At 36.6% G+C, this 12,601-nt stretch overlaps 1 long non-coding RNA gene across 1 annotated transcript; it reads left to right on the forward strand.

The window, feature by feature from the left end:
- Nucleotides 1-526: 526 nt before the first annotated feature.
- Nucleotides 527-12,601, forward strand: LOC129744387 (uncharacterized). Its single transcript, XR_008736903.1, has 3 exons — nt 527-617; nt 8,777-9,857; nt 12,586-12,601. It is a non-coding gene; the product is annotated as an uncharacterized LOC129744387 (long non-coding RNA).

A 12,601-nucleotide genomic window follows, 5' to 3' on the forward strand; every position in this document is an offset into this window, starting at 1 on the left:
CTCACGAGACAAGAGCTTTAATGCGATCGTCAATTGAGATTGACCTTAAGGAACTTCTATTGGCAGTCGCAGAAGTTCAAATATCAGCCTTGAGATTAGTCCATTGGCTTTGAGGTTGAGTACCATAATAGTGCATCATTTGACAGAACAAAGGAACAAAACAGCGCGAACAACTGAACGAATTATGAGAGTGAGCCGTGGAGATCTTAGGCAGAATACTTTAAAAGTTGTACAGATCAAAGTTACGCCACGCCAGCTACCGAACTTTCTCTTCCTTCTACGGGACCTTTACGAGGATAGCTTGAATGAAGTGGAAATGTTGAAGTGGAATGAATTTTGAGTTAAAATCTTAAAAATCGGTATGAAATCGGTATGTTTTGCCAAAAATCTGTAATCGGTATATACCGATTCTTGGTCAAAATTTTGCTCAAAAATCGGTATAAATACCGGAAAATCGGTATGTGTGGCATCGCTGCCCTACACTTTTTGGCAAGGCAACGCGCCGAAGTACCCAGTCAGTCGTTCGATGAGAGTCGTTCTTCGTGGTCGTCGTTTTTCCTTCTGATGCGAGCTTTTTCGGTGCGGTAGAATCGGTTTTAAGAGGTGCTGCGAAAGAGGTTTTTCTTTCCCATCCATTTTTTTTCTCTTAAGAATAATTCATCTGTGTGTTCTCGCGCTGCCGCCGATGGTGTTGGCAGAAGTCTAAAATAGTTCTTGGCTTCCGGAAAGGTTGCCGAAAAGTGCATTTTTCGATTGTTAGTGTTCTTTAAACGGGGTTTCGTTTGGCTTTTAATCCACTGTCTTGTGGATAGAACAGTTTTTTTTCCTCTCTCTCTCTCTCGTGGGGTAGGGGATTTGGGGCCATTTTTTCGTGACCAATCTTGTCTAGCTGTGTGTGCCGAAGTGATGTGCGAGAGTGTAGCCAAAAGACCATCTTTGGTTTGGTAGCGGGTGGGTGCGTGTTGTTGAGGGAGAGAGAGGGAAAGAGAATGAATTTAATCTTCAATCAACCATCCAAGAGATAGTCTCAAAATAAGAGGGAATACCAAATCCAATAAGAATTGACCCTCTGCAATGTGTTCGATAACAGGATCGCCGCGTGTGTTGTGTGACGAATTGAAATTCGTTGTGCTGAACGAGGAACACTGACCAGAATTGTAAACAGTAATCGGTTGGCCCCAAAAATTGTGCAACCATCATTAAAAGAACTTCTGTTGCGCATGGAAGGAAGAAATGCTTAGCATCAAATTGCAGCCAAGGAATTCTGGAGATCGTCCAGAATAGTGAAGATCGTTTGGTTCGATCGATGGTGATTTTCAAGAGAGACTAGGCTGAACTGATGAATGATTCTTACTTGTTAAAATCCTCGTGAATAGTGAAAAGTGGGTTCATCTACACATCCTATGGAACATACAATTGAACAACCGTAACATCACAGAAATGAAACAAGCTCGGGCACTGTAACTTAAAGTAACAAAAATTTCACTCAAAGTGATGGCCTTTTTTGTTTTTTGGTCATACATTTTCACTCTAATATGTGTTAGGAGCCTATTTGGTTGAAAAATTCTGCTGAATCAAAGCAATCGTAAGATTCCCTTTAATACCCTTTTTTAAATAAGAATGAAAGGGAATCTTTCGATTGCTTTGGTTCAGACACATTTTCACTTTTTAACTTCAGCAATAGTTCCAAATCCAGTTCCTTACTATCCTTTTCACCACTTTCGCAAAAATCAGGCAAAATCAGGCATATTTTCAAAATCAGGGAAATTCAATGGCTTATGAGGTTGTCAGGCCGAGCCTAAAAAAATCAGGCAAATTATGAAAGTTAGGCACATTGGCATCTCGGATTACGAAGATACTATAAAAGATAGACAAATCATGTCTTCAGCGAAAATACACATCGAACCATGCGCTTTGATAATTTCAAATAATATTTTGGGGTGTGTAATTTTTGCATGATTTTCACATAAAAACATTTTCCAATGAACAGAAGTTGTAGCCAACAGTTTTGGTGGCAACATTGCCGAAGACACCACATACATATAACGATTCGTAAGCGAGTTATGATTTTTAGAATGTTGAAATATTAGGGTGTTTCGAAAATTGCAGAATTTTGGCTCTAACAATTGTAATTGAATTCATACAATAAAAATGTCTTCTAAGCATTTGATTTGCATGGAATTAAAATGCGCTCATTTTTCCCTCAGAGAGTAAACTTGAGAGACGTTCGTTAGTTATAAGGGATTTTTTTAACAAAAACTTGTACTTTCTAAACGGTCACATCTCGAATTGGTGTAAAGAATTTTTTTTTCTTGGCAGTATCCTGACCAAAGATCGATGCATAACTATTTATTAAGGAATCATCAACTCAGTCGGTTTCCGTTGAGCATGTTCGGGATTATGTTTTGTAGTTGTTCCGGCACCGATAAACAAGACGAAATTGCTGGAGAGGAACAGATTCGAACAGTAGATTCTTGCAAAGATTTTTCCGGCTCCGATGAATAAGACGAGGTGGAAAGATTTCTTTGAAATATCAAGGGAAGAATGACACTCCGTGTTAAACTCCCATAAAAAAAAACTTTGAAATATGTGTTTAAGGTTGCCAGATTGTGCGGTTTTATCCGGGTTTGCCTGGATATCTATAAATATAAAATGGATTTCTGTCTGTCTGTCTGTTCCCTAACTTGACAGGTGGGTAGTTCTGAGGCCGGGGAAGGTTCCTATTACAGTTTGAGAACCCTCCCTCTTACTTGAAGGAGCGAGGGGATCTCCCAAGCATAAGAGGAACGTTTGCATAATTTAAGAATCTTTCAAGCAAATGGTTCCAAATTTGCCATGCAAGGGTATTTGGCTACGATCAATATTTCTTTTTCCTTCCTTTTTCCAGTAAGGAGATACGAATGGTAGAGGGGAGCTCTCTTATAATTTTTTTGCATAACGCGAGAATTAGTTAAGGGATCCAGATTTGGCATCCAGTTTTGGATACTACAAATATTCCAATAATTATTTGAGACCCTTTCCTTCTTTCAGTGAGGAGAAAGAAACGGGGCTTTCATACATTTTTTATTGAATAAATCGATGACTATTCGAGCAACTGGCACCAAATTGGCATGGAAATTTATTTGGATGTGGGAAAAGTTCTAATATTGTTTGACTTGCAATGGGAGGATAGGAAAAAGGGAGGGAGCCCAACTATTTTTTTTGCTATATTATATTACTGATAAAGCGAGGAGAATCGAATTCGGAATGCGAGGGTATTTGGGTGAACGAAATGTTCCCTTCTCACTTTGCATTGGAGAAACAGAAAGGGGGGAGGGGGCTTTCATACAATTTTTAGCATATCTTGAGAAATAATCAAGTAAAAGGAACTAAATTTGGCATGGGATGATATTTGGATTCGGAAAAAGACTCTAGGGATGTTTGTGACCCCTACTTAATCACAGTTAGCTAATTTAGGACCCTTTCCTTTTTCCATTAAGTGAGAAAGGAAGAGAAAGCGAGAGTCCCATATATTTTTGTAGCATATTTATAGAATTAGTCATACGAAAGAAACCAACTTTAGTAGGGGAGGGTAATTGGAATGGAAAAATGATTCTATGGTTCTTCGAGAAACCTCCAGTGGAGGGAAGAATATAACGATAACATTTTAAGCAAATAGGGCCAAATTAGTCAAAGGAAATGCACTGTGGTTTTTTTACGCGGTATTTTTTTACGCAACTTTTTTTTAAGCGGATTTTCGAATTAACACGGTTTTTTTTACACGGATTTCGCGAATTAACGCGGTTTTTGAGAGAAAATTCAAAGGAAAACACTTAGGATCTTTTTGTAGTTGGGAAAATCTTAGCTCTGAGACTAAGAACGTGATATATGAGACCTGAGACTTGAGACATGAGACATGAGACATGAGAACTGAGACTTGAGACCTGAAATATGAGACTCGAGATCTGAGAAACGAGACATGAGACATGAGACATGAGAGCTGAGACCTGAGACCTAAGACATGAGACCTGAGACTTGAGACCTGAGACCTGAGACCTGAGACATGAGAGCTGAGACACGAGACATGAGACCTGAGACTGAGACCTGAAATATGAGACTCGAGATCTGAGACATGAGAGCGGAGACCTGAGACATGAGATCTGAGACCTGAGAAATGAGACATAAGACATGAGACATGCGACCTGAAACTTGAGACCTGAGAGAAATATGAGACTCAAGATCTGAAACACGAGACATGAGACCTAAGACTTCAGACCTGAGACTTAAGACAGGTTATACAAAAATAATCATGAAATGAAAGGTTTTTTGGAAGGCTTAAATACGATTTTGAATTTGTCGATAGTTTTGGATTTTTATTGTCAATTTTTTACTTGGTTTTTGTTGAAAAATTTCTGGGTTTTGACAAAATTTTCTCGTATTTTGTCCGGATTTGATGAGAAGATTTTTTTAGCCTTGGTGTTTTTCAACCTTTTTGAAATCAAATTTAAGTAAATTTATTCTTATCAACTCACAGGTTAGGAAAAAAAATTTAAAATCAATATTAAGATTCAGAATTCAGTTCTATAACTTAGATCTGACATCTTTTTTTTCCACCACAAAAAACCCCTTTAAGAGTTCATACATGGACTGGACAAAGCATACTAATAGTAGACAACTTGAAATTTTTGCCATTTTTTTTGTTCCCTCTTCTGGTCGAAGAACGCAGCACCGGCTCGACGTTTTTGGATGTAACAATGAGCCTACCTTCAGAAGTTAAAAAAGGTTCACGAATTTATTAGCAAGAATACGTGTTGTTAATTATGGAATTCATCATTGATCTTTTTATTTAATGAATTCTACAGCTGAAATACTATTTGGACTGAGGACTCGAAACTAGTAAATCGATTTTAAAAATTTATATATTTCTGAAAGCTTTCGAATTCATAGTTCTGTACAGACTTAACATCCAGGATTAACATTCAGATTCAAAGAAAAGGATTCCGATTCATAATTGAGATCAAGAGTTCAGATTCAGATGTCAGATTCAGATTCGAATTCAGATTTCAGCTCCAGAATTCTGGTTCAGATTCAGATGAATGTAGGTAAATTCTAAGTGTGAATTCTGAATGTTATTTTTTTAATTTTTGAAGAAAAAAAAAAGATTCCTTGTTCAGATTCAGGATTCACATTCAGATTTAAAATCGAAGTCTTTATTTTAATTCTGCGTACGGATTCAGAATTCAAATTCAGACATCAAATTAAAAATTCAGATAAGATAGGATATCTAGATTCAGATGGGCTGGACTACGTTTAGATTTTGATTTTCTGTTTGGTTTTTGAATTAGAAATCCAAAATCAGATTAAGGGAAGTTATATTAAGCCTGTAGACCCTTCTCAAAATCGGCATAAAACCAATGTAATTTGGTTGAAATGACACCAAATTGACGTATGTGTACAGAGTTTTCTTTTCACATGCATTGTCATATCCAGTTATTTACATAACAATTACAACAAAAATTACATATGAGGAATTGAAATTCATAGCTCAAAATCAGAACTCACAATTCTTTTCAGAATTCAGATTAAGAAACTAAAAAATCGATTTTCGAAAATTACAAAGTTGATGAAAGCTCTTGAATTCAGGGTCCAGTTTAGATTTTTTTTTAATTTTTGAAAAAAACAGAGATTTAAAATTCAAATTTTGGATTCACATTCAGAATTGAAAGCGGAATCCAGATTCACCAGCATTCACCCTCAGAATTCAGATTAGATTAAAGATTCGGAATTCAAATTCGGACATCAAATTATGAATTCAGATCAGATATAAGGCTCAGGTTCAGTTTAGAGCTAGATTCTTAGTTTAGATTTTGAATTTCTGTTCGGAATTCAGATCATTCCAGAATGAGATCACATTCACATTCCCAGATTTAGATTTGAAATTCGGATTGAGGAGTCATGTTAAGTATAATAATTATGAATTCAGATTCAGAATTAGAAATAAGAATTAGGAAAAAAAGACTTTTTATCAAAAAATTTTCAAGATGAAAATTTTTCCTGATTCAAAAAATTCAAGGTTTTTACGCGACCCCTATCAGTGAAAATCCAAAAAGAAAAAAACTTTTACCGAAAAATTTTCAAGTTAAAAACTTGATTAAAGCCTGATTAAAAAAGTTCAAGATTTTTACGCGGCCCCCGACAAGAAAAAATCGAAAAAAATGACTTTTTACCAAGAAACATTCAAGTTGAAAATTTTGCCTGATTCGAAAAATTCAAGGCTTTTACGCAACATCCGACCAGAACAAATCTAAAAAAGACTTTTTATCAAACAATTTTCAAGTTGAAAATTTTGCCTGATTAAAAAAATTGAAGGTTCTTTACGCGATCCCCGATCAGAAAAAAATCGAAAAAATGACTTTTTACCAAACAAAATTCAAAATGAGAATTTGGCCTGATTCATAAAATACATGGTTTTTACGCGACCCCCAGCCAGAAAAAATCGAAAAAAAAGACTTTTTACCAAACAATTTTCAAGTTTGCCTGATTAAAAAAAATTCAAGGTTTTTTACACGACCCCCGATCAGAAAAAATCGAAAAAAACTTGTTACTGAAAAATTTAAAAGTTAAAATTTTTTACCTGATTCGAAAAATTCAAGGTTTTTTTCGCGATCCACAACTAGGAAAAAAAACGAAAAAAATGACTTCTTGCCAAAAAATTTTCAAGTTGAAAATTTTGCCTGATTCGAAAAATTCAAGGATTTTTACACGACCCCCTATCAGAAAAAATCGAAAGAAAGACTTTTTACCAAAAAAAAATTGTTTTACGCGTCTCCCGACCAGAAAAAATCGAAAAAAAAAATATCTTTTTATCAAAAAATTTTCAAGTTGAAAGTTTTGCCTGGTTCAAAAATTTCATGGTTTTTTACACGACCCCCGACCAGAAAAAAATCGAAAAAAATGAGTTTTTACCAAAAAAATTTCAAGATGAATGACTTTTTACAAAAAAATTTTCAAGTTGAAAATTTTGCCTGATTTAAAAAAATTCAAGGCTTTTTACACGACCCCCGATTAGAAAAAATCAAAAAAACTGACGTTACCAAAAAATTTTAAAGATGAATGACTTTTTCATAAAAAAAATTTCAAGTTGAAAATTTTGCTTCATTGAAAAAATACATGGTTTTATATGCGACCCCCGACCATTTACCAAAAAAAGTTCAAGTTGAAAATTTTGCCTGATTCGAAAAATTCAAGGTTTTTTACACGACCTCCGACCAAAAAAAATCGAAAAAATGACTTTTTACCAAACAAATTTTCGAGTTCAAAGTTTTGCCTGATTAAAAATTTCGATGTTTTTTACGCGACCACCCCGACCACAAAAAATCGAAAAAAATGACTTTTTACCAAAAAATTTTTCCTTAAAGTTCGGATTTTGAAATCAGATTAACCTTTCAGATTCAAATTCCAGAATCAAATCAATGCAGGAGTTATAATTCATATCACTTTCCTCTTATGCTGAACCATTTTTTTTTTTTGCAAGGTAGAGCTCATCCGCCAGCCATCAATACTGTTGATTTAATTTATCCAGTTGTAAAAAAAAACAAAAAAAAAATGAGCAAGACTCGAACCTCCGACCAGCAGCGCGTGAGTTCCAAGCGCTACCACGACACCATTTCAACATGTATTTCAATGATATAATTTAATTGTTTAAATGAACTCTTTTTATACCCGTTCTTGGAAAACTTTTGTTTTTATATTTATTTTGGATTTATCTTTAATCATTATCATATGATTTAGAAATGCGAAATCTACCATTGTGTCAATTGTGTATTTAACCGGTTTTTTTAAAAATACTATATTTAACTAAAACAATGCTCAATCAATCCACTGGAATGTTTAAAAGCTCATTCGAGGGATTTCCCAATCTTAATACCGCAGAGAGCTCACTGAAATTCTGCCGAAAAAATACTTAAAATCGAAAATCTCCACCACCGAGCTCTGACTGGGATTGTGTGACCGAGTGTGATGAGCAAAGCACTAGTATAGAGGCGCCACCTCGAATCGACCAAAGAGACAGATAGGCCGAGACCGAGAGAAGACACAGAGGGGATAAATAAACACAAGCATTAGGCTGATGTCATGCTGAAGCAACTAGCAACGCGACCTACAACGCAACGTTCACACGACTAACCAGCTCTCATTTGATCTTCATGGAAATCGCGCAGACCTGTCATACTGGTCGCTTTGTGTAGCGCGACCAATCTGATGCCAATGTGTTTAGTAGCACGACTAGTAAGAAATCCAATAGGAACATTGTTTTTTCTCGATTTGAAGCAGTGATTCCGGGTTTTAAGCACAATAGTACGAAGATCTGTCCGAACTTGTGATAATAAACTAAAAACTATCTTAATCGGCGAGAAAATTTTCATGAATTCTTAGTTCCGGCAAAAAAAACAAGGAATTTTGTCGGTTCAAATTTCGGCATTCTTGCAATCCGGGTCGTGATTTGATGAGTTTTTGATGGCTCCGGAAAGAAAGGAGACGATTCAAAGCATTATCAGATGTAGAGATGTGATGATTTGTAGGGAATTTCAAAGCGACCGGTCGCGCCAGCATGACATACCAATGCAATGCAACGCAATCTTATTGGAACGTTGCGTTGCGTTGCGTTGCTAGTTGCTTCAGCATGACATCAGCCTTAATCTGCCTCGAAACGACGGAGCCCATTTGCATCTCCTTATTGGAGAGATATCATCAGATCTCGGTCGGTCGGTATAATTCTTAAACGTCCTTCTCTCACCAGTGTGAAGTATTAGCAACAGCCAGATAGATCAGTGAATAACAAAACTCGAATGAGTTACAAAAAGTAGAGTGAGCTCGCGGAAAGGTGGAACTCACAGCATCCGAACTCACATCACCGAAGTGAGCGACGCGGAGACGAGGAAGAATATCCATTCTCTGCCTCCGATACGTTCGTTGTTAATCGAGTATTGGCCAAGGAGGTGAAGGAGGAAGACGAACAGACACACGAACAGTAAAGAGAGTGAATCGGTGACGAAACAAGAGAGCGAATCGAAATTCGCTCCGGGAAGTGCGTGTTTGTTTGACCGGCTGGCTGGAATCGGTGTATTCCCGGAGGCCTCCTCCTCATGCTCATGCACACAGTGTTGTCTTTTGGGTTTGCCGCCGCCGGTGAGTCCCGTTAAGTGGTGTGTCTGCGCGCGTTTGTCCCTCGGTTGATTTTGTGCTGCGGAAGGAAGGTGCCGGCGAAGCAAGTGAAGACAAGACGACTGACGTCGTCGTCGTCTGCCGTCAAACGACGGGACGAGTGAGTGCTCCTCAATGGTCTTCTGTGAATGAGCGAACAGATAGCAATCGCCAACTAGCGAGAGAGAGAGCAAGAGCGACGACGATTGTGCGGTGGGAACGTAGTGTTCGTGCTCTTTTGGTGTCGTACTGTGAATGGAGCAGCTTTGCATGCTATCAACAGAAACCGTGTGTTGAATCGTGTCGTGTTTCTCGGGAAAAAATTGGCCGTGTACGGCGAAATCTAAATCTTCGCTCATCCTGCTCCAGGAGTTCGCGGGCGGCCTATTTGTGTTTAGAGTGTTGTGTGATATCTAGGCAAGGAGTAGTGTCACGAAAATAGGGGGAACATTTCGTTCAACCCGATTAAGATTTTGCCCGCAACATCGAATGAAAAAAGAGTGAAAAATTCAAGAGCTCAGTTTAGTTTTTGTTGGCCAGCAGGCTGAAGTTATCGAAGAAAAAAAAAACACCGGCCGTGCTGAAATTCAAGGTGCTTGAAGCAGAAATTCGCGTGCGTACCACACCCCGAAAAAATTAAAGAATATTATCGACACTCGGATCGGTACTATACCCAAGTAACACAGATTATGCCAACTAGCATTAGGAAGTTTTATTATGGTTTAATTATGACATTTTTTTGTGCAGCTCGTTTTATGACGGTTTTATTATGGTCATGCAGAATGCTTATATTTTTTTTCGACCATATGTTTGCAGATGGTTTTGAAAACGCTAATAAAACTTTTATTAAACATACTGTTTTAGTTATTTTGAAAGAGTTATGAATGCTATTTTAAAACTATAATAAAACACAAACTTAGAAGTTTGCTCCAAGCTTTTTTTTGCATGTTCTATAATAGCACTCAGTGCCTGATTATTAAACCGCCATAAAACTTAGTGACAGTTCTCGATCAAAATGTCAAAACAGGACACGCTCAGATTAGATAGCACATATTTGAATTGGAACTCCCATTTTTACACATTTTTGGTAAGTTATGCGTGTTGGTTTTGAGTTTAAATTAAAAAAATACATCTTTGAAAACTTGAAATCACCGAAAGTGGTATGAATATCTTTACAATATGAGTATTGAGTGAAAGGGCCCAAATAGTAGGAAAAAAAAGCTTGACGCCATCATTAATTCAAGATGGCGGCTTCCTCTCTTTTTTTCAAAGCTGTAAATTACTGAAATTATCGTGAAATCTTCACAATATGGTTATAAGGTGAAAGTAATAAACGAGTAGAAGTCAAATTTCGTTGCCCGTCGCCATCTTAAATCCAAGATGGCGGCTACCACTCAACTTAAAAATACTGTAAATGACTGAAAATCGCATAAAACCTATATTATAGGGGTATAAGTTAAAAGAAATCAACCGGTAGAAGTTGAATTACGCTATCTTACGCCATCTTGAAATCCAAGATGGCACCTTTCTATAAACTTAAAAAATGCTCTAAATCATTGAATATCGCATGAAACCTCCAAAATATGGATATTTGTCAATTGGGATAAGCTATAAAAAGTTTATTTTTGCATTCTGACGCAATCTTGAAATCCAGGATGGTGGCTTCAGCTGAACTTAAAAATACTGTAAATGGATGAAAATAGCATGAAACTCTCAAATATATTGTATTGGGTGCTAAGGCTAAATGATAGAAGTCAAATATCTCTTTTCGCGTTTCTCTAAAAATCTGTAAGTGACTGAAAATCCCACAAAAAATACCACAATACAGACCCCGTTCGTTTTTGGCAACATTCGATTTTGGCAACATCGAATTTGGCACATGTGCCAAAATCAGACGGTTAACAGAAACAACATAACCTTATAGTTTTCGCTAGAATAAGACCAATACAATTTAGACATAATAGCATGATAGGAATAAAAGAATTACATAAATGGCAAAAACAATCAAAAACTATAAACAAAACAAGAAAAAATCTAAATGCATTCGAAACATAATGAAAAAATAATAAAAGTGATTTTAAAATGATCTAAATTGTTTTAAAATAGTAGTTTTAATGTAGTATTACGTGAAAAAAAAGTTGTGTTCAAGCGATTTTCATTGATTAACAGCATTTTAAATTCAGTGGAAGCTGCCATCTTGGATTCCAAGATGGCGTCGGAAAGAAAAAAATCGACATCTTCTAGCTTAGCCTTTTCATTCAATACTCGTATAGTGGTGGTTTAATGCGACTTTTTGTCAGCATTAAGCATTAAAAGTTGAGCGGATGCCGCCATCTTGGATTTCAAGATGGCGTCGGATAGCGAAATTCGACTTCTACTCGTTTAGCACTTTCACCCGATACCCATTTTGTTGGGGTTTCATGCGATTTCAAGTCATTTACACCATTTTAAAGTTCAGCGGAATCCGCCATCTTGGATTTCAAGATGGCTTCAGACAACGAAATTTGACTTCAACTCATGATTTATTCCACGGGTCATTGAAAACCAATCCCTTTTCATTCAAAAAGTCTGTCCTCATTTACTGTACTAATGATTAACAACTCAGAAATGAGGACCTCAACCTTAGCGTGTAATTGGTTTGCTTGCGAGAGAAACGTCAAATCGTAGCTTTTTTTGGGGTCATCATTAAACCATAATAAAACTATGAATTGACTCACGCCATGTTGGTTGCAAAATCGAAGGGTACAAAATGACGCCATGTTGATGGATTCACAATGCCAGCATTGGAAAATATTTTTTCAGGCCTTTTTTCCATCAATCCCATCATGATTGACCATCAGATTTGACGAGGCGCATTTATTTTAAGATACTATTTCATATACATTTTACCTAAAATCTTGACTGGCAGTAGAAAAGACGCTCATTATATGGGTAAAACATTGGTTTTTTAGCTATTAATTTTACCAGATTCATATCTGAATAATGCAATCATCATTCATCAACCATTACGGTTGCTGGAAAAAATAAAAAAAAAAACTCCAAGAACTGACAGAACCGAAAAAAAACAAAAATTTCTAACATGTTTTATAATAGCTTTTTAAAAGCTTTGGTGACCAATATTGATGACTAACAATGATTGGTCATGATGACGTCCCTAGGATAGGGCCAAATAGCCTAATTTTGGCTTTATTAGAGTCCAGGTGATGTTATAGAATGTACTTTAGCTTTTTATGAAGATTAATGCTATGGTCCAAACGACATTTTGCTGACCATAATAAAGCTAAAATTGTTACTTGGGTAGGGAACCCACATACCCGATCAGAAATCGGTACGAAAAAAAAAACCCAACTGGACACCAATTACGGCCAGACAACTGTCTGAACTTCTTCTTGTGTCACCCTGCAGCGAAGCAGTACGTGAG

This window comes from Uranotaenia lowii, chromosome 1, assembly GCF_029784155.1.
Source record: "Uranotaenia lowii strain MFRU-FL chromosome 1, ASM2978415v1, whole genome shotgun sequence".
NCBI classification, from domain to species: Eukaryota; Metazoa; Arthropoda; class Insecta; order Diptera; family Culicidae; genus Uranotaenia; species Uranotaenia lowii.